At 33.4% G+C, this 22,387-nt stretch overlaps 2 protein-coding genes across 13 annotated transcripts in view; one reads left to right on the top strand and one right to left on the bottom strand.

The window, feature by feature from the left end:
* The window catches only part of LOC130663030 (uncharacterized), a 275,606-nt gene that overhangs the window by 177,342 nt on the left and 75,877 nt on the right, over positions 1-22,387 (top strand). The window lies entirely within an intron of this gene.
* LOC130663028 (dual specificity protein kinase splB-like) overlaps positions 1-22,387 on the bottom strand; it is a 528,032-nt gene that overhangs the window by 451,913 nt on the left and 53,732 nt on the right. The window lies entirely within an intron of this gene.

Raw genomic sequence — 22,387 nt, 5'->3', positions numbered from 1 at the left:
AACCCAACGATTGTTCTATGCTGTTACCGTGTGCGCTGGGCCCATGTGCAACTTTTCAGATTACATGATTCTCAAAAGTAATAGAAGTTGGTTTCAATACTTTTATATACAACATGTAACATGAAAATTTTAACAGGCAAGAAATATCACAATATTCCCTCTTCGTAAACAAATAAAATTCTGCCAAATTTATTAATTTAAAGTTACGTACGTATTTTTTGCTTCTCAAAAATTCATGCTCATCTCTTAAATATTCTGACACATCTCAAATATAGAAAATTTTCTTTCATATTACTTACGTAAACCGTTGTTATGGTCAAGCTTTCCAACAGAAGAGACTTCTTCTAACATTTCTGCATTTTTTAAAACTTGAATTGTTTACAACTTCAAAACTTGATTATTCACTTAAATAGCTCACCTCACACTAGTCACTTATGTTCCCGAGATCTTTAAAGTTTCTTTTTGAACGTAATAATTATTGATCGCTTAAAATTTTGAAAATTTTAATTTATTAATTTTGCGCAGTGGACACGTGTAAGGCCAATAACCTGTTAGAATTAGGTAGGGCCTTTTGAATAAACAATACCAATGAATAGTTAAGAGTATTTGTTAATATATACATTAAGGTAGTGCAAAAAAACCGACTATTTTATTTTTTTCGATCTCGCATGAAAATTTGTTGGTTTACGATGTTTTAAGGGGGTATTCTGGTTTAGAAATTCGAAAAAATCGATTTTTTTTGCATATTTTCTTAGTATAACCCTTCATGAAAATGTCCCTAAAAGGATTTTTCGAAATTCGAATTATTTTCGGAGTTACAGTTCATTTTGTGACGCGCCGACAAAACCGATTCGCAACCGGGTCGAGCTACTGAGGCTTCCAAGGAAGCTAGAACTGCTAAATCATCTGAAAGAGCTTCACTAAACATGACATTTGAAGTCGGAGAAGGTACTTTATACGGAGCAGGGATAGCTGATTAATAACAAGTGAGTATAAAACGTCAGTAAACGACTCCGACTGCGCGCGATTAGCCCTCAAACTTTAAACTCCTTTTTCTCGTAACTACTTTTCTGGAAACGGTGTGCATGATATCTTTAATTCTACTCAACCGATTCACTTGAAATTTCACACAGAGCTTCTTTATACATCATAGTATCGCACTACGAAGAGGTTTAAAAAAAATTTTTTTTTTTTTGTATTTTTAAAAAATTCCGAACGAAAAAAAAACAGGGAAAATACGAAACTTTTTTTTCAAACCACCGCCATTTTGTGAAAAAAAATTTTCTTTTTCAAAAACGTTTCGATAACTACACCCTTCCTCATTACGAATTATTCATGGATTCCCATTTCAGGTCATGGGAAGGATTTATATCCTGCACACCTGGACAAGCCATTTTTCCATCAGTCCCCACTGCGCCGACCTGCAGTTTTTTGAAATTTAATTTTGTTTCTTATATTATTAGTGTTTTGTATTCTTAAAATATCAATAAAAAGCTTATAAAAAAATGGATGGTAAAAATAATTTTTGTTTTTTTTTTATCGCGTCCGAAAAAATACCTAAAATTCGGGCTTCTACACCAGAATACCCCCTTAAGGAGCCTCTCCAAAAATCAGCTCGATAAAAAATTTTCAAGAGTTCGCTCACGAATTTTGAAAATATAAAAAATGATCGAAATTCGGATTTTTATTTCTAAATTTTTCCTTTCTCGTGGCATCAATAGTTTATATCTGTAAAATCATGACTATGCTGAAAATTTCAGCCCAAAATTAAAATATTTAAATGGCGTTCAAGAATTTTCAATATTAACTGATAATATGTAACTAATAGTTTGAATTAGTTTTCGTATATTTTTATAACTCAATTATTGTCATTCCAGTAAAATATAACTTTTGCATAACCACAAATATACAGGACAGCCTTGAATAATAAAATTTTGTAAGATTTAAATGAGCGAAAAAACCTACAAATTGAATTAAAAAATAGAAAAATATGTGAATAACTTATTGTTTCAATTTCTCGGGTTATATTTTCATTCATTGTCATGCGACTTGCCCAGAAGAGGTTTGGGCGCCCTCTAGGGGGCGTCAGACTAAGCTATTGCCACCCTTTACGTGGGTTCTGGGACTATTACTTTAACCGTTAGCGGTGTCCGCATGTTTTGCACTGTCACGATCGAAGGGAGAAGCTGACAGTTAAAAGAGGTGGTTTGTATATATGTGATCTTATGGTAATAATAGAGGAGGGAACCAAATGGGTTGTATGTCCACGGGGTATCATATAAGTACCAGAGGGCTGACCTTATTTCGTCCTAGGGATACGCCACGAGGAGGAATTCTCGGTTCAACCTTATGTACTATTTCCGTGGGTTTCCAGAGTATCTAGACTTACGACGATCAAGGACGTCGGATCTTTTGAGATCCTATACACTCACGTGATCGAATGCGTTTATTACTTTGGAAATCACGCCCAGGTAGTTATTTCTACCTATCACGTAAGTTTACTATTCTGGTACCGAGCGGTTGTACCTGAGTAGACAGTTCCCGATATGACCGGAGGCGTGGCAAGTTGGTCCGGGATTAAAGAGTTGAAAGAAAACAGTGGGGAGGTGATCGCTTCTCGAGAGAAACGTGTTCTTACGACCTAGCTTAATATTTTCTTATTTAAATTGGTAATGAGGGCTCAAAATTGATAAGAAAGAGGAAGTTACAAAAATATGAATGTAATTGATAAAAATAATACAAAGATTCTTACAGGTATTGTTTAAGTAAATTCTAAGTATTTCTTACCTCTAATCTTCGGTGGAAGGGTGTCAGCCGAAGATGCACAATTTTATATAGTCTTTATAACTTAAATATTTAATAATTACTTTACTTTAATTTGCAATCCCTAAAACAAAGCTAATAGAGTCGCCAAGCGGATACGAGCTCCTATCTTTTGTTTTTAGAGATTCGAGGTTCTGTTTTACGACTTGAGCCGGAATGAGCACGAGAGCTTATATTTCGAACTAGACTGAGGATGATCTGAACCAGAGGGTTTATATATTCGAAATTTGAGCCAGAGGGGGTATTGTTTAAACAAAATAATTAGGAATAGTAGGGTTTGACCAAACCTTATCGGTTGCAATTCAAGGTCTTTCCCGAATTGTGGTCTAGGTAGGATATTTGTTTAAACAAATAGTGAAGGGAATTATATAATTAGTCCAATTAGAGGGAGTTAATTTACGGGCAATAAATGTCTCTTTCGAGGTTTGTTTACAAGTTCGAGTTTCGGGAAAATTGGATTAAAAGTGAAAGGTGGGTCTCATCAGCCAAGGTTATTTGTCTAATGGAAGGCCCTTTCACTTTTCTAGGCGGCACGCGAGCTTAAGCCTTTAATCTTAGAGATGTACCAAGGCTAAAGCAATAAAAAAGCTATAAAATTTTGGGAATAATTAATGAATTAGAAAGTGAAAGGTTGGCCCTGGTTTAGATATATCTGTCTCTCTTGCTCTTTTTTGACTCTTATTTTCTATTTTTATAAACATTATAAAATAATCACATTACTGGCGCATTGTTTCCGCGATTTCACATACTCGCATGTGACAGCACCTTGTAACATGTGGAAACTCCGTGGTTGCAGAAAGCTAATAGGCACCTCTGCGCGGGCGAAGCCGGCTCCTTTCAACTGTCTTGAATATCCAACGATAATAGCCCGTACACAATACTATCACTAACCATAGCTAGCAATAGTGATATTCATTTGGTGATGACGGTAGAGGGCAATCTTTTAATAGTTGCCGTCCTAGACCCAAGCGAGATAATATGGAAGAAACCCTTTTAGGGTAATGAGTTATGCTGCGACTTGTAACGAGGTGAAAATTATGTTTTTAAATTCAAATTCAAATTCGACTCGCGCCAAAACGAGAGCGACCTCCTCCTACAACAACGGCCGATAAACAAATAATCCACTCATCGCTGGGGTCACTGCTGTCGAGTTTTGGGGCAGTTTTGTTTTTCTAGACGTTGGCCAACCTGCGAGTGAGGGGTACGAGGCTCGGCGATTTCCTAGAGACGTTCTCTTGGTTTTTGGCTTTCATCAAAGACGGACGCATTTCTCGCACTCATACAAATATATATATAAAATTTCTATACTCAACATCCAGTATAAGTTATTCGTACACACGCTATTGCCAAGAGCCTATAAGCCCACTGGTGAGTGGAAGCTTATTTTGGTTAAATATGAATTACTGTGGATTTTTGGAGGGTTTGATCTTGGAAGTGGACTTGGTATCGAGTGACTGAGGATTGGATTCTGAGAGACTAGAGGATCAGCACCATCGATTGGAGTCTTGGTTGGAGAGATCGGCGGTGGTCTTGGGACCGTTGTTGGAGGAAAAGTGGTGAAGTGAGTGGAGTTTTTCTTGAGTAATATTGTTAACAGAGTCGTTGTAAAATATTGTTAATAGAGTCATTGTTAAAATTGTAATAGAGTCATTTTAGTATTGTTAATAGAGTCATTGAGAAATATTATAAAGTAAAGTCACTATAAAATATTTTCAAAGTCAAAATTGTCGAGTCATATTCATCATCCATTTTTAATTTATTGTTCACCGTCATAATAAAATTTTTGTAAGACGACCCCTCTTAAATAAATGCCAGACTCGTTTTCTTCTATAAATTACTTATTAATTATTTAAAGACATTTCCCTTCATAAGTATAAGTTACAGCGAATTATCTCTCTCTTAATTTTTATTTTTCACTGCGTGGTCCAGTCGGGATTTACCCTCACCTGAAGATACTGAGCATAGTTAGACAGGTTTACAGAACACCTGAAGTTTTGTACATGAGTGGGATACTTATTGCATTGAGACCACGACTTAATTAATGTAATAAGTACACCCATTACAGACTCACCACTTATCTGCAGCCTGTAGACCAATACAGGGAATTGGTACCATGGGGGCCCCATTCCAAGCCCCATTTCGGCCAGAGACTCTTTATTTCCTGAGATGGAAGGAGTGGGGGACCCGAGTGAAGTAGGACTCATGGTGGCTGTGGTTAGATACCACGTGCAATGGGGATTTTTGATTATACCCCCGGTTAATGTCCACTTTTGGTCGTCTTTTCGGCTAGGAGTGTCGTCTTGTTGGAAGATGAGAGATGTCGCAGCGCGTGTATGCCCAAAAGGATGAGGAAACGGCCTCCCGTCGAACGGAGGTGGGCTTAACGGCCCCGTTACATTGATTAAATGTCATGCAAATTGATGTCGAAAAAATCGAGGAGCTTTATTATTAATATTTGAAGGTTGCTCGAAAACGTCCAAAAGAGAGCACTCGGAATCATTTACAATTCTTGAGCGAGGCTTAAATATTTAAATTTTGGGCTTAAATTTTCAGCGTAGTCATGATTTCACGAATATAAACTATTAATGCCACGAAAAAGAAAAAAAATTGAAATAAAAAAGTCAAATTTTGATCATTTTTGATATTTTCAAAATTCGTAAGCGAGCTCTTGAAAATTTTTTATCGAGCTGATTTTTGGAGAGGCTTCTCAACGTCCAAACGTTACCAAACCTTCATCAGAAGTAAGTGGTGGTACAGTACTCAAATCTTAACTAGAGCAGGGATCATGACTCACATAACCTCCCCAACACTCATGGGGTAAGACGGTTAGGCGTTAATTCCAACAAATAATGAAATCATAAACAATTTTTTGCTATTGTCTTACATGTAAACATAGTAACGAGGTGAGCTACTTGAATATTAGCCACAAGGTGGCAGAAATAGTGAGCGCCGCGCCTTAATTTAAAATAGACAAATAACTGTCACGATTGATAAATAATGTTTTTCTTACCAAGTTTTTGAAAACCTAATAATTGTAAAAGACTGTGAGGCACAAACAAAATTAATTTACGTAGACGATAAAATAATGCCGTAAATCTACGGATAAATCCGTGGAATTGGCAACACTGGCACATGTGTAATCTTCTTTGGTTTCCCATTTACTCGGATCAATATTTACAAATACTCTGTTAATGCCTAAGGTGTCAAAAGAGTACTTGATGTTCTGCGTGACAAAATCCGGAATTTTTTTACTCATAAAATCAGATTCATCAATGTTTATACGTTTCGCTGTTGTCTTCCCTTTCCGATGTTTCAATGCAGATACTATCAGAGATTTTGTTGCGATTGATAATTTGTCGTCAGAAAAAGCAAGTCCTACCAGATATTCATTTAGATAACATAAATGACGTGTGAAGGTTTTCAAAGCCGCAGAACCTACAACTTCATTTTTATTCTTGTAAAGTAAAATAGTTTTAAGGAGTTGTAAATCATTCTCGGGAGCTGTAATAAAGTTCGGACAGCAAACACAAGTTTTTAAGTAGACTTCTACAATAAAATCATTGAATATTTCTAAGTTTTTAAGCTCTTTAGATGATAATTTAAATTGCTCCGGAATAGATATATTTTTAAACAATATACAGGGTGATTCAGAATTACCTTCACAGCGGGAAAATTTGAATAGAGGAGACGATTCTGGGCATAAAGTTCCTTTGCAATTTTTCAAAATTCTCAATAGTTTTTGAGTTATTTACAATCTAAATTGACCAATTAAAGACATGCTTTGAGATTTAAAAAAAATTAAAAAGAATAATAAATGAGTTTGGCAACGCCGCAACAGTAAACTTCAAGTTATACACTATTTATTTAATTTAAAAAGTTCGATTTGTCACAGTAGAGAAACAAAACACACAATTACAACATAGAATATATTCGCATATTTTATTTTATATTTTCTCTTTTTATAGAAAGAATTATTAATGGAAAATAATGTTTTTATTAAAAATAAAGCTTTTGGAAATTCGACAAAACAAAAATTACAGATTTTAAATTATATGATGAGCAACCCAGATTAAAAAAAGAAATTTGAAAACTAATTGAATTATGTTTTACCAGAATAAAAGCAATTTCAAATAGACAAATATATAGATACACATTATTTTAGAATCTTTTATTCCGCTTGCTCTGTCTCGCTCAAGACTTTGCTAAGCGCTCATTGTACGTCATACAAAACATATTTGGAAAGATCTCGCGGATTGTCTTGTTAAACATCTTTCAAGTGATCTTTCTTGGCGATTAGCTATCTGACTATCTCGCTAAAGGTCTTGCTGGTGATCTTTCTTAGATTTTTGCTGGTGATCTTGCTGACCATCTGGCTGATGGTCTTGCTGGGGGTCTTGCTGATGGTCTTGCTGAAGGTCTTGCTGATGGTATCGCTGGTGATCTTGCTGATGGTCTTGCTGGAGGTCCTGCTGGTGATCTTTCTGGTGGTCCTACTGGTGATCAGCCAGATGGTCAGCAAGATCACCAGCAAGACCTTCAGCAAGACCTCCAGCAAGACCACCAGCAAGACCCCCAGCAAGACCTTCAGCAAGACCCCCAGCAAGACCATCAGCCAGATGGTCAGCAAGATCACCAGCAAAATTCTAAGAAAGATCACCAGCAAGACCTTTAGCGAGATAGTCAGATAGCTAATCGCCAAGAAAGATCACTTGAAAGATGTTTAACAAGACAATCCGCGAGATCTTTCCAAATATGTTTTGTATGACGTACAATGAGCGCTTAGCAAAGTCTTGAGCGAGACAGAGCAAGCGGAATAAAAGATTCTAAAATAATGTGTATCTATATATTTGTCTATTTGAAATTGCTTTTATTCTGGTAAAACATAATTCAATTAGTTTTCAAATTTCTTTTTTTAATCTGGGTTGCTCATCATATAATTTAAAATCTGTAATTTTTGTTTTGTCGAATTTCCAAAAGCTTTATTTTTAATAAAAACATTATTTTCCATTAATAATTCTTTCTATAAAAAGAGAAAATATAAAATAAAATATGCGAATATATTCTATGTTGTAATTGTGTGTTTTGTTTCTCTACTGTGACAAATCGAACTTTTTAAATTAAATAAATAGTGTATAACTTGAAGTTTACTGTTGCGGCGTTGCCAAACTTATTTATTATTCTTTTTAATTTTTTTTAAATCTCAAAGCATGTCTTTAATTGGTCAATTTAGATTGTAAATAACTCAAAAACTATTGAGAATTTTGAAAAATTGCAAAGGAACTTTATGCCCAGAATCGTCTCCTCTATTCAAATTTTCCCGCTGTGAAGGTAATTCTGAATCACCCTGTATAGTTTTTGCCATCCATCTTGCACTATGATATGTGCCAAGTACATTAATTTTGATGTTTTCGTTTTCATGTTCTCTAATATAAAGCAGCAAAAGGTTCAATAATTCTTTATAATCATTTCTAGAATGATTAGGGGATAGTTGATCATAAATAAAATCTCTAATGCTAATCTGATTCTTTTCAATTTTACACTTAAAACTATTGTGTTGGAGATTTTTCCAATTCTTTTTAAAACGTTCAAATAGTTTTATGGTAGGTCCAAAAGTAACCGGTTCTAAAAGTACTGGAAATACAGCAGACGAAATTAATTCCATTACATGATGTCTACACGCAAGGCCTAGTAAACTTTTTTTCATTTTATTTTCTAAGATATGGCAAGCTCCCGACAAATGACCGTAATTGCTAGGCGTAGTATCGAAACCCATAGATTTTCTATTATTAATGAGGTTCCACTGAACTATCAAATCATAAACAGCATTCGCTTGGTCGATTCCCGTAGAGTTTTCAATTTTTAGGATTCCTAATATTTTTGTGACTCCAACACCTGAAATTATTACTGCTAATCTATCAGACGACTCAATTGACGAGCCATTTGAGATGAATTTTGAATCTCAGTGAATAGTAAGAGAAATATTAGGCTTAAATTCATTTTTAATGTCTTTTGCTTTTTGAATTTGATGCGAGTTTCGGGTTTGACGAATAGTTTCTCGATAAATTATAATCTGTTTTACGTCATGGCCCAAAGATGCCGCAACTGCACTCACTTATAGTACTGCATTACGATTAATAGTTTGAGTACGATCTAACGTGGCCGATGATTTTGGATGAGAGATATAGATTTTAGGTTCTACTTTTAGTTTTTGGTAGATTTCATAGAAACCTATCTTTTGTTTTTGTCCACATGGTGGAATTTTCCCAAAATTTTGCCATGATCTATCCTAATTCATCGAGTAGGTTCCAAAAATACCATAGGTTCAAAAGTTTATATATGTATGTATTGAGACAAATCGCTTTTGGTCTTTGCGATTTTTACCAGCAGCCACCAGAATTCGCGGGTTGAACCCTGGCTTAGGCTGGCCTCTACGAATTTTTATTTATGCTGGACAGAGCAGTGGGCTGGGGTCCTTGCAAAGCAAAGACCCGCACTTATTCAAACTCGGCAACGTATGAGAAAACTTATCAACTTACCTCACGGCTTATAAAATTATAGAATATTCTCATTGATGGTCAAATTACTATTTGTAACTTAATTAATATTTATTTCATCAGACTATTCGATAAGCTTACCAGTAAAATAGGAAATAAATAGGATGAACAGATAAAAGATACAGTGAATGATTAACAAGTGCAATGATTGTTTATTGCCAATTATAATAATAAAAATTACTTACAAGAACGTGCAAGCGCTGGATGTAATGTAGACAGATGCGTGGCACAGTATAATTTTATATTGCGAATATATCGCCAGTAACGTACAGTAATATTTAATGGAACTAACTTTGTTTATAATAATCAGTAAACTTGGACAGTAAAGTATATCGCAAGAGAATTGCTATTAATACAACTATAACGCAAGTTAATTTCCCGATTTACAAAGTAGTTATCCGTATTAACATAGTCGCAAATAAATTGCTAGTATATGACAGTAAAACTAAATTATACGTCTTATCACTGATTGATCTAGGTTCGAAGTGAAGTTCAATCACCGTAGGGTCTTAGGGCTGAATTTTTGGGCTCGCTCCCCACTTCCCCTCACGGTCATGCGTTGAGGTGATAATTAGTCATGTGACCATGGTACTATGACTCTAGCTTTAGGTGGTTTCAGACAGAAACGAGACGGTAAAAAATGGGAACCGCAAGGCTGAGGGAGAAGATGACAATTCACATTGTCTCAATGTATATATATATATATATATATATATATATATATATATATATATAAATATATATATATTCATAAATTTATATATATATTGTTACGAGGTTTATAAATCCTCCTTATCGTACTATGATAATAGGCAGTTACCAAGGGTATTTACCTCGTGTTACCTGGTTTACCCGCTTTAGTTTTACCTAATTATTATTATTATTTAATAATCCCTCTCCATTCGTATTTTTAATGGAAGGGATGCGCATCACGTCGACGCGTAAGCATCGACGTGAATCTATAAGAAGGCCTGCGCGCCTCTAATTATTCAGATATATACTAGTTTTCTCACCTTTCATTATGACTTTATAATAAATACAGTTTATTCTTTTTAACTCTTTTTTTAACTTTTAACCACCTGTTTACGCCTGAATATCCAGTAGTATTTAAGTATACTTTTTAAATAATAGAATAATCATTAACTGCAATGATTATTCTAGTGTAAACTACCTACACTTCCTAGCCTACAGTACCTGCCTGTAGAAGACGGCAACCCCGTAGAGGTGCATACCTGCTGTATCCTCATCCTAGCCTATAGTACCTGCCTATAGAAGACGGTAACCCCGTAGGATGTATACCTGCTACATCCTTTTCCTATAATACCTGCTTGTAGAAGCGTGTACCTGCCACGATATTTCCCCACAATACCTGCTTGTGGAAGCGCGTACCTGCCGCGACCTATCCTGTAATACCTGCTTACAGAAGCGCGTACCTGCCGCGATATTTATCTACAATACCTGCTTGTAGCTATACCAGACAATTGTGATACAGAGCTCACAATTGTCTTAATTATTTATTGCTCTCATTCATCGATACCAGTGAACCAACACCTCACAGGTAAGTATAATCACACTATTATTATACCTTTGTAATTTCTTGTGCTTCTCGCTAGTTTGGCTTATTTTGCAAACACCTGTAGTCTACTCTCTTTCTTTCAGCATATATTACTTATATATAACAAGCCCCACGACTCCCGTTCCTTTATATGCATTTCGCATACATAAATCTATGGCCAACCGGTCGTCTGGTCCTTACGAACCGGGTAACACCAGGATCAGTTACCAAATAATTAGCTTACTAGCTAAAAGGGACACGGGCCCATTTAATTTAAATGGGTAACGGACGGTTGATTCATCCCTATTAGAGGGGTGGACCTCAACTTCGTTTCAATATTTATGTAATATAACGGACTTTTGAGGACACGATTGCGTCTACAATTCTTATCGGACCTTAATGAAATTTTTTACACTTATTTGATGTGTAATTACCACGGTTAAGTTCGAAAATGGGCTGAATCGGTCAATTAGTTTAGAAGTTATGGCTGTTTGAAATTTTAACGATTTTTCGAAAAAATCAGTTTTTAATCACTTTTGAAGTCCATATAAATTTAAAACTGAAATTCATTGAGAATTTTTGTAAAAAGTATTTTAAAGCTTGACTAATAAGCTTTAATTTATGACCTTAAACTTTACATTTTGACCATTTCTTCCAATAATTTGATAGCCTTGAAAATTTTAATAGAATTAAAAAATGTTGAATATATGGTTTTCATTCCACATAAGTTATGCTTGTCCCATTATAATCCAGTTTTGTCAGCTGTATTTTATTTTGCACAAAATCACCTGTAAATTTCACTGCTATTTTGTATTTTCAAAATAGTTCTTTTATTATTTATGATGTATCAAATGTACCTCTAATCTCTATGATTATCACTGGTCTTTTCATTACGATAGCACCCACAGTTCTTATCGGATCTTAATGAAATTATTCACACTTACTCTATAGCATATTTTCTTAATCAAATTCGAATATGAGCTAAATCAGTCAATTAGTTTTGAAGTAATGGTTGTTTGAAATTTTCACGATTTTTCGAAAAATTCAATTTTTATTTACCGTTGAAGTTCATATAACATTAAAACTAAAACTGACAGACAATTTCAGTAGAAAGTATCATAAAGCTTGTTTAGTAAGCTTTAATTGATGACCTCAAGCTTCTCGTTTTGATCATTTCGTCTAATAATTTGATAGCTTTGAAATTTTTAATGAAATCATAAAATGTTTGGAACATGGTTTTTTATTCCACATAACTTAAGCATTTCCCATTATAATCCAATTTTGTCAGTTGTATTTTATTGTGAAGACAATAACCTGTAAATTTCACGGCTATTTTATATTTTAAAAGGATTTCTTTTATCACTTATGATGTTTCAAACGTATCTGTACGTCCTATGATTATAACTGGTCTTGCCATCGTAATAGCGATTGCAATTATGACCATACTAATTAAATTTCCTATACTTTGTTTACGTGAAGGTCAGTTTGATACATTGCCTATATAATGTTTTGTCAAATCAACTATCTGATGTTCTTCATCAAAAGTAATCGTTGTCTTTTCTTACCCTCACTCTTAGAAAACGAGCGTACTCTTATTAGAAAATACGATTCATGAGGATTAAAACTGTTTTAATCGTTTTGAATCTTTACGAATCCTCAATTAATGATTGAAGAGGATTAAAAACGATTAAATTTTTAATCGTATTCCATCCTCATACAGGACCAGAAATTGCAGTAGATTATTTTACGATTAAAGACGCTTCATGAGGGTAAAAAATTTTTAATCCTCATGAATCGTTTTTAATCGTAAAATAACATTACTATTCCTGGTTCCGAATGAAGATTAAAAACGATTCATGAGGATAAAAAATTTTTAATCCTCATGAATCGTTTTCAAACGTAAAATAATATTGCAATTTCTGGTTCCAAATGAGGATCAAAAACGATTCATGAGGATTAAAAATTTTTAATCCTCACGAATCGTTTTCAATCGTAAAATAATTGATCGTTATTTGAGGATTGGAGACAGATAATTTGCTCGATTCTTGGGAATTAAAAAGTGTCATTGTTAAATCATGCCATACAATAACTATTTAAGTTTTGTTTGTGGTTGTTGTACCTACTGGTAACGTTCACGTCGCCTGGATTTACTCCTGTTATTATTAAATAATTTCATAATAATAATAAAATAAGAGTTTTGTTACACCTACGGGTAAATTTTGCGATACTTAGATTTAATTTGAAGGTTATTAAATAATAAAATTGAAATAAATAATTAATTACGTTTTTTTGTCGTAATCAAAGTTAAATTCTACGAGTATTAGGTTAGATTTATTATTATTAAATAATTCATTGAAATAATTAATTTCAGTTTTTTTTTTTTTCTGGAGTTGTAACCAAAGGTAAATTACGCGGTTCGTAGATTTAAGTTTATTATTTGTAAATGATCTCACTTAAAATAGTTATTTAGGTTTTTGTTTTTTTTTAACTTCCCGCTAAGAAAATCGACGATTTTCGAAAAATTGGGAAGTTATTGTTTTCACTCCAATTTGCGAAAATTTCATCAGATGTCGACGTTTTGAGGTCCTAGGAAGCTATTCTGACTATTTTCAGAATGATGTCCGAGTGTCTGTATGTATGTATGTGTGTGTGTGTGAATGAACCGAAAAAACGGTTTTTTGCGAATATCTTCGAAACAACTGAACCAAACAATTTCAAAATTTTATCAGCTCTAGAACTCAATAAAATACGCCGATTGCCGCCTCAACCATCAATATCGGTCAATTCGTTCCTGAGATATCGTGGGAGAAAGAAATGCTAAAATCGGTTTTTTTCGAAAACAATGGCACACAAAAGTATTTTCGAGCTCGAGGAGCTTGAAAATGTATCCACAACAATGTTTTCGAGCTCGAGGAGCTCGAAAACAGCGGGAAGTTTCGGGGCTGGCCCGCAGGGTCAACCGATAGACAGATTTTTTCCTGTGCAACGAAAGCTAATTTCACGACTATGACTTTGAATTTATTATTGTAAGAATACACGTGTGTTGAATGACCAGCTTGCTGCGTGGTATAGTATGCTGTATGTTACTCGAGAGTGAGTCCGCGAATTATTTACTGTAATTGCGTGTCCGACAGATGCGACCCGAGTCAAAATTAAAAAGGTGATTTGAGCTTCCAAATCCTACACGAGGGTAAGGAGGTTCAAATCACCTTTTTAGAATATAAAGACCCATGCATTAAAAAGGTGATTTGAACCTTAACGTGGTAACTTTTTCCGCTTTTACCAAGTTTAGGTTCAAATCATCTTTTTAAAAAGGTAAAGTAAGCCTCCAGAGCCTAAATTTATAGATCGAGAAAGACTCTTATCGGATCGCGTACAATTGGAAATGAAACAGAAAGGAAAATGGGCCACTAATTAGAAATGGCCACCATGATCGAAAAAAATTTGAAATTTAAAAATTTCAATAATAATTTTTTAATAATAAGTGTTTTGTTGTCAGTTAAAAAATAATAAAATTTTAAATACTATTAATAATAGCTAAAGTTATACGAGTAGGCGTTCAAATAGAAACGTACTAAGTCATTCGAAATTCGAATTGAATTAAATAGCGCCTTTGACTTATCAGTATATGATTAATTAATTATTTTATGGGAACAATAAATACAAATGATGCATTGGATAACGGAAACTGCCAAAGAAATTGAAAAAAACTGCTGAAAAATAATCTGCTGCTAACGGGATTCGAAACCAAGACCTAACGAATATGAAGCACAACCACTGCCGCACTGCTACGCGGACGCTTACGATTAGTTTGAAATATCTTTATGTATTTAAAATGCAGATATTATTATAATAATAAAATCATGCTAAAGGATTGAGCTCATTCGAAGTTACAGGTTAAAAGTATGGTAGGCCATGGAGGGTTAAAATACCATCTTAAAAAGGTGATTTACTCCTCCATGCGCTTCGTTTAGGGTATTGAGGACTTGAATAGCATTTTAAAATATGTGGTAGGCCATCGAGGGTTAAAATACCATGTTAAAAAGGTGATTTACTCCTCCATACGCTACTTTTAAGACATTGAGGACTTAAATAAGATATTACATTTAGCGGCAAGTCCAACATCAAAAGAACTGAGGCTTTGGAGGCTCAAACTACTGTTTTAATTTGACTCAGGGAATATATTGTTTTTTTTTTGGGTGTGTAAAATAAAATTGACACAGAGTTTTTTATTGATACCTTCGGTTATTATTGTTATCTTGTTTGATTGTTTGTCAACCTTTTAATCACCCTACCCAGCCTCGACCCCGACGCCTAGGAATCTCGTTTTCCCTGAAACCGCGATAAGAGCAAAATTCCGCGTCGCAAGTTTGGTAATTCCCCCAAAAAAATTACCTATCGTCCAACAGCTAGTTGCAGGTAAGCTAGAACTAATTGTATGGTGATTTCTCGCTGGTGAGATCCCCCACCGGGAATATCCCGTGACAGTATATATATATATATATATATATATATATATATATATATATATATTAGGGTGCGTCATTTCGTTGCAACATTTTTTTTTAAGTGCATGTAGAAAAAATCATAGTTCAATACAAAAAAAATTTTTCGCTCTAGAAAAAAAATTCTATGTCGATTACAGACCCAGCACATTGGAAAATTCAATTTTTCCATTTAAATAACACGGGAAAAATTATTTTTTTAGCTTTAAGTATTGTTAACTCATCAAACAAATCGATAGATCGAATAGACTAATACATATTTTTGTAGAAAATTAGACGCACTACAAAAAAGGTCTCTTATCATTTTTCGATAAATCCATCTGTTCAAAAGTTATTGGAGCTCGAAGTAAAGTTGGAGATCTTTTTACTTTTTCGGCGAAACTATCAGACTTATCATAAAATGTTTAAAATTTTTTTTTGTTGAAAATTTTATTTTTTACAAATTATTATCAGTAACGTTTTTTCAAATTCCGCAACGTTTTTTTAGTTATTTCCATTTTAATGTCGAGCTCTTGAAATCGATCCGAACCACTTTTTCAGGAGCTTGAAATTAAAATGGAAATAACTAGAAAACGATGCGGAATTTGAAAAAACTTTACTGGTAATAATTTGTAGAGAATAAAATTGTCAACAAAGGAGATTTCACAACATTTTGTGAATATGTGATAAGTCTGATAGTTTCGCCGAAAAAGTAAAAAGATCTCCAACTTTACTTTGAGCTCTAATAACTTTTGAACAAATGAATTTATCGGAAAATGATAAGAGAGCTTTTTTGTAGAACGTTCAATTTCCTACAAAAATATGTATTTGTCCATTCGATCTATTGATTTGTTTAATGAGTTAACAATACTTAAAGCTAAAAAAAAAAATTTTTCCCGTGTTATTTAAATGGGAAAATCGAATTTTTTAATGGGCTAGGTCTGTAATCGACATAGAATTTTTTAGTAAAAAGAATCAAATAGTAGAATTTATTAAATGCTTTTGTTTTGTACTCTAAAACTCAAAGTAATTTTACTTATAATTTAGTAATTCGTAAGATCAATCTATATAATTTTTACTCATTTACAGGAAAATTTCTGTATAATTAGACCATTTCAAGTTTGCCTCGGCGAAATAGTCATTTTTTTGGAAAATAACTAATATTATGAGATTTTTTTCCGTGAAGGGTTTCACCCCATATCAAGGTGAGGCTACTTTTGATTGAAAATTTTTTAATCAATTTTCCTATTGATAATTGTTCTTATCGAGTTTCCTATAACATTGAACACAATCAAGATTATAAGATGTAAATAAAACGCTATAGTAAGGTTGCTTCTTTTTTCCTGGCACTAATACAATCTCGACGGGTAAATGTTCATGAGTAATTTACCCTTATCGAGTTTTTATTATAAATTTAACACAAAAATTCGATTGTGAACACGATGATATAAGGCTGCGTTAGCAAAAGATGGCAAAACGTAAGGGTTATTGTTATTTTAAGTTGTAAAAATCGAGTACGACAATGTGGTGAGAAGAAGACAGGCTGAATGTAAAACCTCATGTGATAAAGAAATATGCAGAATAACAGCTACGTGTAAGCAGTCACTGCATAAATGAGAGCGCACATATTGACTTCTCCATATAACAGAGAAAGACGCTGAATAAAAGAGATGCGTGCTCATCCCATTTGGAGTATACACGTTTTCATCATATTTCTTGAAAACATGCCTCTTTATTCTTGTTATATATAAATTTTGTTAAAAATCTATAATAGAAGGTGAAGATGCGTTTTTTATGAAATGTGAGTGATGGAGAAGTACTTGATTTCAACTATGAGAAATTTACAAAGTGTAATTTAAAATTAGTATTCCGAGATTGAAGCAGTCATCTATCACAAAGTTCCTTTTGTGATATATTAACGACTTAGTTGAGTTTTATCTTATATTTATGAAAATTATAAATGATATTGGTAATTATATCAATATTATCTGATCCCGTAACAAAATATCCGAAGACAAAATAACCGCGACAAAATATCTGCGACAGAATATCCGGGGACAAAATAACCACACAACAAAATATCTGCGGATAAAATAACCGCGGGCGAAACATCCTCACGATAAAATAAGCATACGACATAATATTCGCACGATAAAATTTACCGGAAAAATTGAATCAGTTGACGAAGCAACCGTGACAAAATAACTGTACGGTCAAATATCAGTTACCAAAAGAACGTCAAATCGATATATTTGAATAACTAATTAATAATAATTAATTAGGAGTGATCAAGCAAGTTTTGACAAGTTTTATTACTGAAGTATACAACAATGATTTTAATATATAACAATATCATTAATGATCTGCAAATATAATGATCTAATGACAAAAATATTTTGACCGATAGCATTTAAATTATCGAGTATACATTTGTCATGATTAAATTACATTTCAATAGTCAATTATGACTATTGTGTGTGTGCAATTACAAAAATATACACACACCGAAAATGTATGAAAAATAGCACTCTTTTTTCACGAACTCTGTGTGTGTGCAATTACAAAAATATACCTACACACAGAAAAGGTATGAAAAGTAGCACCCTTTTTTCACGAACTCTGCGTGTGTGTGATTATGAAAATATACCCATACACAAAAAAGTGTGACAAATAGAATCATGGAAAAACCGCAAATGTTAAATTATTTCAATTTAATTGATTATTTTTCGCATACAGAAGACATTTTATAGTCAAAAACAGATGGAGCCTCACTTGAAAATATTTACTTATAAATTTTTCTTGAGGATATTTTGTCGTTAGGATGTTTTGTCCGCGGTTATTTTGTCGTGTGGTTATTTTGTCCGGGATATTTTGTCGTGGTTATTTTGTCCGCGGATATGTAGTCGTGGCACTATACTTATATTATCTACTCCAAAAGGAATGAGTACGTGCCACTGTTATTTGGCGTTTTTCTTTATTAATCAACGTAGAAGTAAGCATGCGCATTTGTTTCATGTAGCAACTGCTTACGTATAGCTGTTATTCTGCGTCTTTCACTACCACATAAGTTTTGACGTTCAGTGTGTCTTCGTCACATCACTCGCTTGTACTCAATTATTAATTGGGTGTCTTCTCAGGAAGGCAGGGGATGAAACCACGCCCTCTCTTGACCAATTGTGATATGTCGAACGATACATGGAATTGGTACTATGGGCAAATCCATCCAGGCCGGTTAAGGGGAACCGAAGCTAGGATTCGATGGGAAAGGGCTCGTAGTGGCTGTTAGCTCGGCATCCACACGTAAAGGATCTCTGATCCTACGGATTATAACATCCGTCAATATTGAGCTTGCTCAATGTTTCGCATTATGGTAAAAAACAAGGGATTTCGCAGCGCAAGTATGCCCAAAAGGGTGAGAAATCGGCTTCCGGTCGGCAGAGGTGGATTTAGGTCCCGTTACATTAATTAATTGTACTTAATTATTGATTAGCGACAACAGACTTTAATTACCTCGTAAAACTAAAGTATTTAAAGCTCAAAGAGTAGACAATTCATCATGGAGCGAACAAGTAGATAATAGCTTATTCACATCTAAATGGTTACAAATGAAGAGAACATTTTTTATGGTATTGAGGTGAGGCCACGTCTTACCATTATATCTTAAAGCCGTCTGTAAATCAGTGCAGGTAACTGATGCCACGTAGGGCCTCTCAGAGCAAACTTCGACCAAAATCTCTTTAATTCCTAAGATGGTAGAAGTGTTAGGCCCACAAAAGTATAGACTCGTAGTTGCGGTTAGACACCACACATCATTGAAGCGAGTTCTTTGAATTCCCCTCTGATTAACGTCCACTCTTAGTTACTTGATTATATTTTTCAATTAAAAGTGGTGTTTGGGGAGGAGGTAGGTGCTTCACAGTGCATGTATACCCAATAAGGTGAGGAAACGGCCGCCTGTAAAAAATAAGAGGACTTCAGTCCCGATACTTCAATTTTTTTTCTTAATTAGTTATTGCAACTTAAAATTGCGACAACCCTTCGATTTACCAATTTTGACTGAGACAAGCATATACAAACGTGTTTACAGTAAAATGATCTACATTTCTGTAGCAAATTTAAATAGAAACTCAGTGAGGGTAAATTACTCATACGCGCTAACATCTTTACATCTGGCAATCTTTCATTAGTGCCTAGAAAAAAAGTAGGCTACCTTACTTCAGCGTTTTGTTTACATCTCTTACTCTTGATTGATCCTAAATATTTTAAAAAAATTCAATTCAATGATAATTAATTAAAAATAGCCTTGTCAGGATATACACTGACAACCCTTGCACGTTTTGCTTATTTACAGACGATATTGAATAAAAATGCAATTCATCGATAAACTCGATGAGGGCAGACCCAGGTGAGACAGATTCTTGACCCATGTAACTTCACAAATTTTGTTTGTTGGAATGATCTATATAGGTATATCTACAGATATATTAAACTGATTCAAAAAAATCGATGATTTGTTTTTCTGAAAATCCTCTATTGAATAATTGCAGTGAGTCAAAGTTGGATACCTGTTAAAAGATAGTCTCTTAATATTAATATTAAGAGGTCAATCATCGCAATTTTCTGTTTCCTATTTGTATATTATGGATAAAAAATTTTAAGTTTCGAATTTTATGCCTCAGCAATGGCTTATTAGAATGATGAGCTCAGAATATATTTTTGTAGGGAACAAAGAATAGTCTTTGATCATTTTTTGATAAATTCATCTGTCGAAAAGATATTGGAGCTTGAAGTCGAATTGGTGGTAAATTTTGAGATCTTTTCAAGTTTCAAGCAAAACTATCAGAATTATGACACAATTTTATCAGATTTTTTTGTAGACAATTTAATTTCTTACAAATTATCTCTGACAAAGTTTTTCAAAGTTATTCTCATTTAATGTCAAGCTCTTAAAAAAAATAGTGTTCTGATCGATTTCAAGAGCTTGACATTAAAATGGAAATAACTAGAAAGCAATGCAGAATTTTAAAAAACTTTTTTGATGATAATTTGGAAGGAATAAAATTATCTTCAAAACAAAACCTTTAATATTTTGTGAAAAACCCGATAGTTTTGCTGGAAAAGTAAAAGGATCTCGAAAGTTACTATCAATTTGATTTAAAAACCCAATAACATTTGAACAGATGAATTTATTAAAAATTGATAAGAGAATTTTTGAAGTTTAATTCGTTTGGCGCATTTAGTTGAGATTACAATGAGGGGATCACGTGCACACCATAACACTAATCTGACAGTATGAATATGGCCACCAAAGATAATTATAAATGTGTATTTATTTCACAGACTAAGTTAACTCATATACAAACTAGACGCAAATTATTCAACAAAACACGTTGTTATTTTTTAATTCTTTTTTATTGGTTGAAATCGAATAAAAATATTATTCTGCTACGTAAGATTAATGTTCTTACTTTATATTGGATGAAGAAAAAAAAAAAGAAAATTCCACAACACAGATATTTTGTCGTTTAAGTTGCCGAATAAAATCGTAAAAATAATTGCTTTTTATAAAAAATAGAAAATTTTGAGAATTCTTGTCTTATTTATCCAACATTTATGAACTATTCGATTTAATTCAGGTATTACAATGTATTTTGCACAGTGATATTTGATTGAGTATAAAAAGTAACGGAAAGAGGGGTCAAATGAGTCATCTAATAATAAATTGCTAATTATGCATTTTTTATGATTTTAATTATTGTAAATTTTTTGTTTATCTTATATGATCGTTGTATATTCTCATGACCAAAGAAATACACTTAAAATCGTGATGTACGTTGATAACATGAAAAAATAAATGAATATTAGATTAACAATATATGAAATTAATAAATTGTTTATTTCTTATTAAATTGTCATCTCTATTTATTTGCATGCATAATAGAATTTTTTTTACCCACGCCAAAGAAGTGTCACTTTAAACGTGCAGACATAAGTACACGCACCAACTTTTTTTTTAGAGCGTTTAGTTTTTTTTCAAAATCATATACTGGAGTTATCTGTACAATGAGCCATTGTCGAGTTGAAAGATTCTATACTTGAATTTTTTTTTAATGTTATTCAAATGGGAAATAGAAAATTTCGTTGAGCGACCTTTGAATATCAATATTGATATCAACAGACATCGTATTCACCCTCCCCCTGCGACTGTTCTCTACCATAAAACACACAATTACATACAGTTGTTTTTTCACAAAAAATCATAAAAAAATAAATTTCAAACACTAAATTTCTCAAAATCTTATCTGTCACCATCTGCTAGCCAAATGTTTAGTTTTCAGATTCACACGCTTTCGAACTGTTGTTATTTTACTGCGCCTTCTCTCACGTTTAACAAACTTTATTTTATATATTTTTCTAAATTTCTTTATTAAATTGTTATTTCGAACATTTTCCTTTTTTATTATACACATTTGTTATTTTAAATCAACTTGAATATCCTTCGGATCGTCATAAATATTATTCGTGATCTTAGGGCGCGAAGCAACGCATAGACTTTTTTTTCTAATACTTACAGACCCTTTGGGCCTTGCGTCTGCTCTTTCTCTCGTTCTCTCTCACTCTAATATGTCACAATCTACGTCATCTCTGAGTCCACATCCAGTTACTCCTACTCAAAATTCCTAAACCGATTACACGCTTGAATATATAAAACATCCTTTCTTAATGCGAAGTACTGACTTGTATTCCAACGTCAAGAAAGGGAAGAATCAGTTTTATAAAATACACATATGTCAGTTATAAACCAAAGATCAAACGAAGGATACCGTCATTTTTTTTGTCAACCTCAGAATGTCAATTTTGAAGTGCTGGGATTTTTCTTTTTTAGTGCTCCGAAGCGTTAAATTTATCGTTTTCGCCAAAAATCGCATAATGAGCGATTCTTTAGTTTTCAATCATTTCTTCAATTTCAA

Source organism: Microplitis mediator, chromosome 2 (genome assembly GCF_029852145.1).
Source record: "Microplitis mediator isolate UGA2020A chromosome 2, iyMicMedi2.1, whole genome shotgun sequence".
NCBI lineage: Eukaryota > Metazoa > Arthropoda > Insecta > Hymenoptera > Braconidae > Microplitis > Microplitis mediator.
Note: the sequence above shows the minus strand (reverse complement) of the source record. Positions and strands in the feature narration are given on the sequence as shown.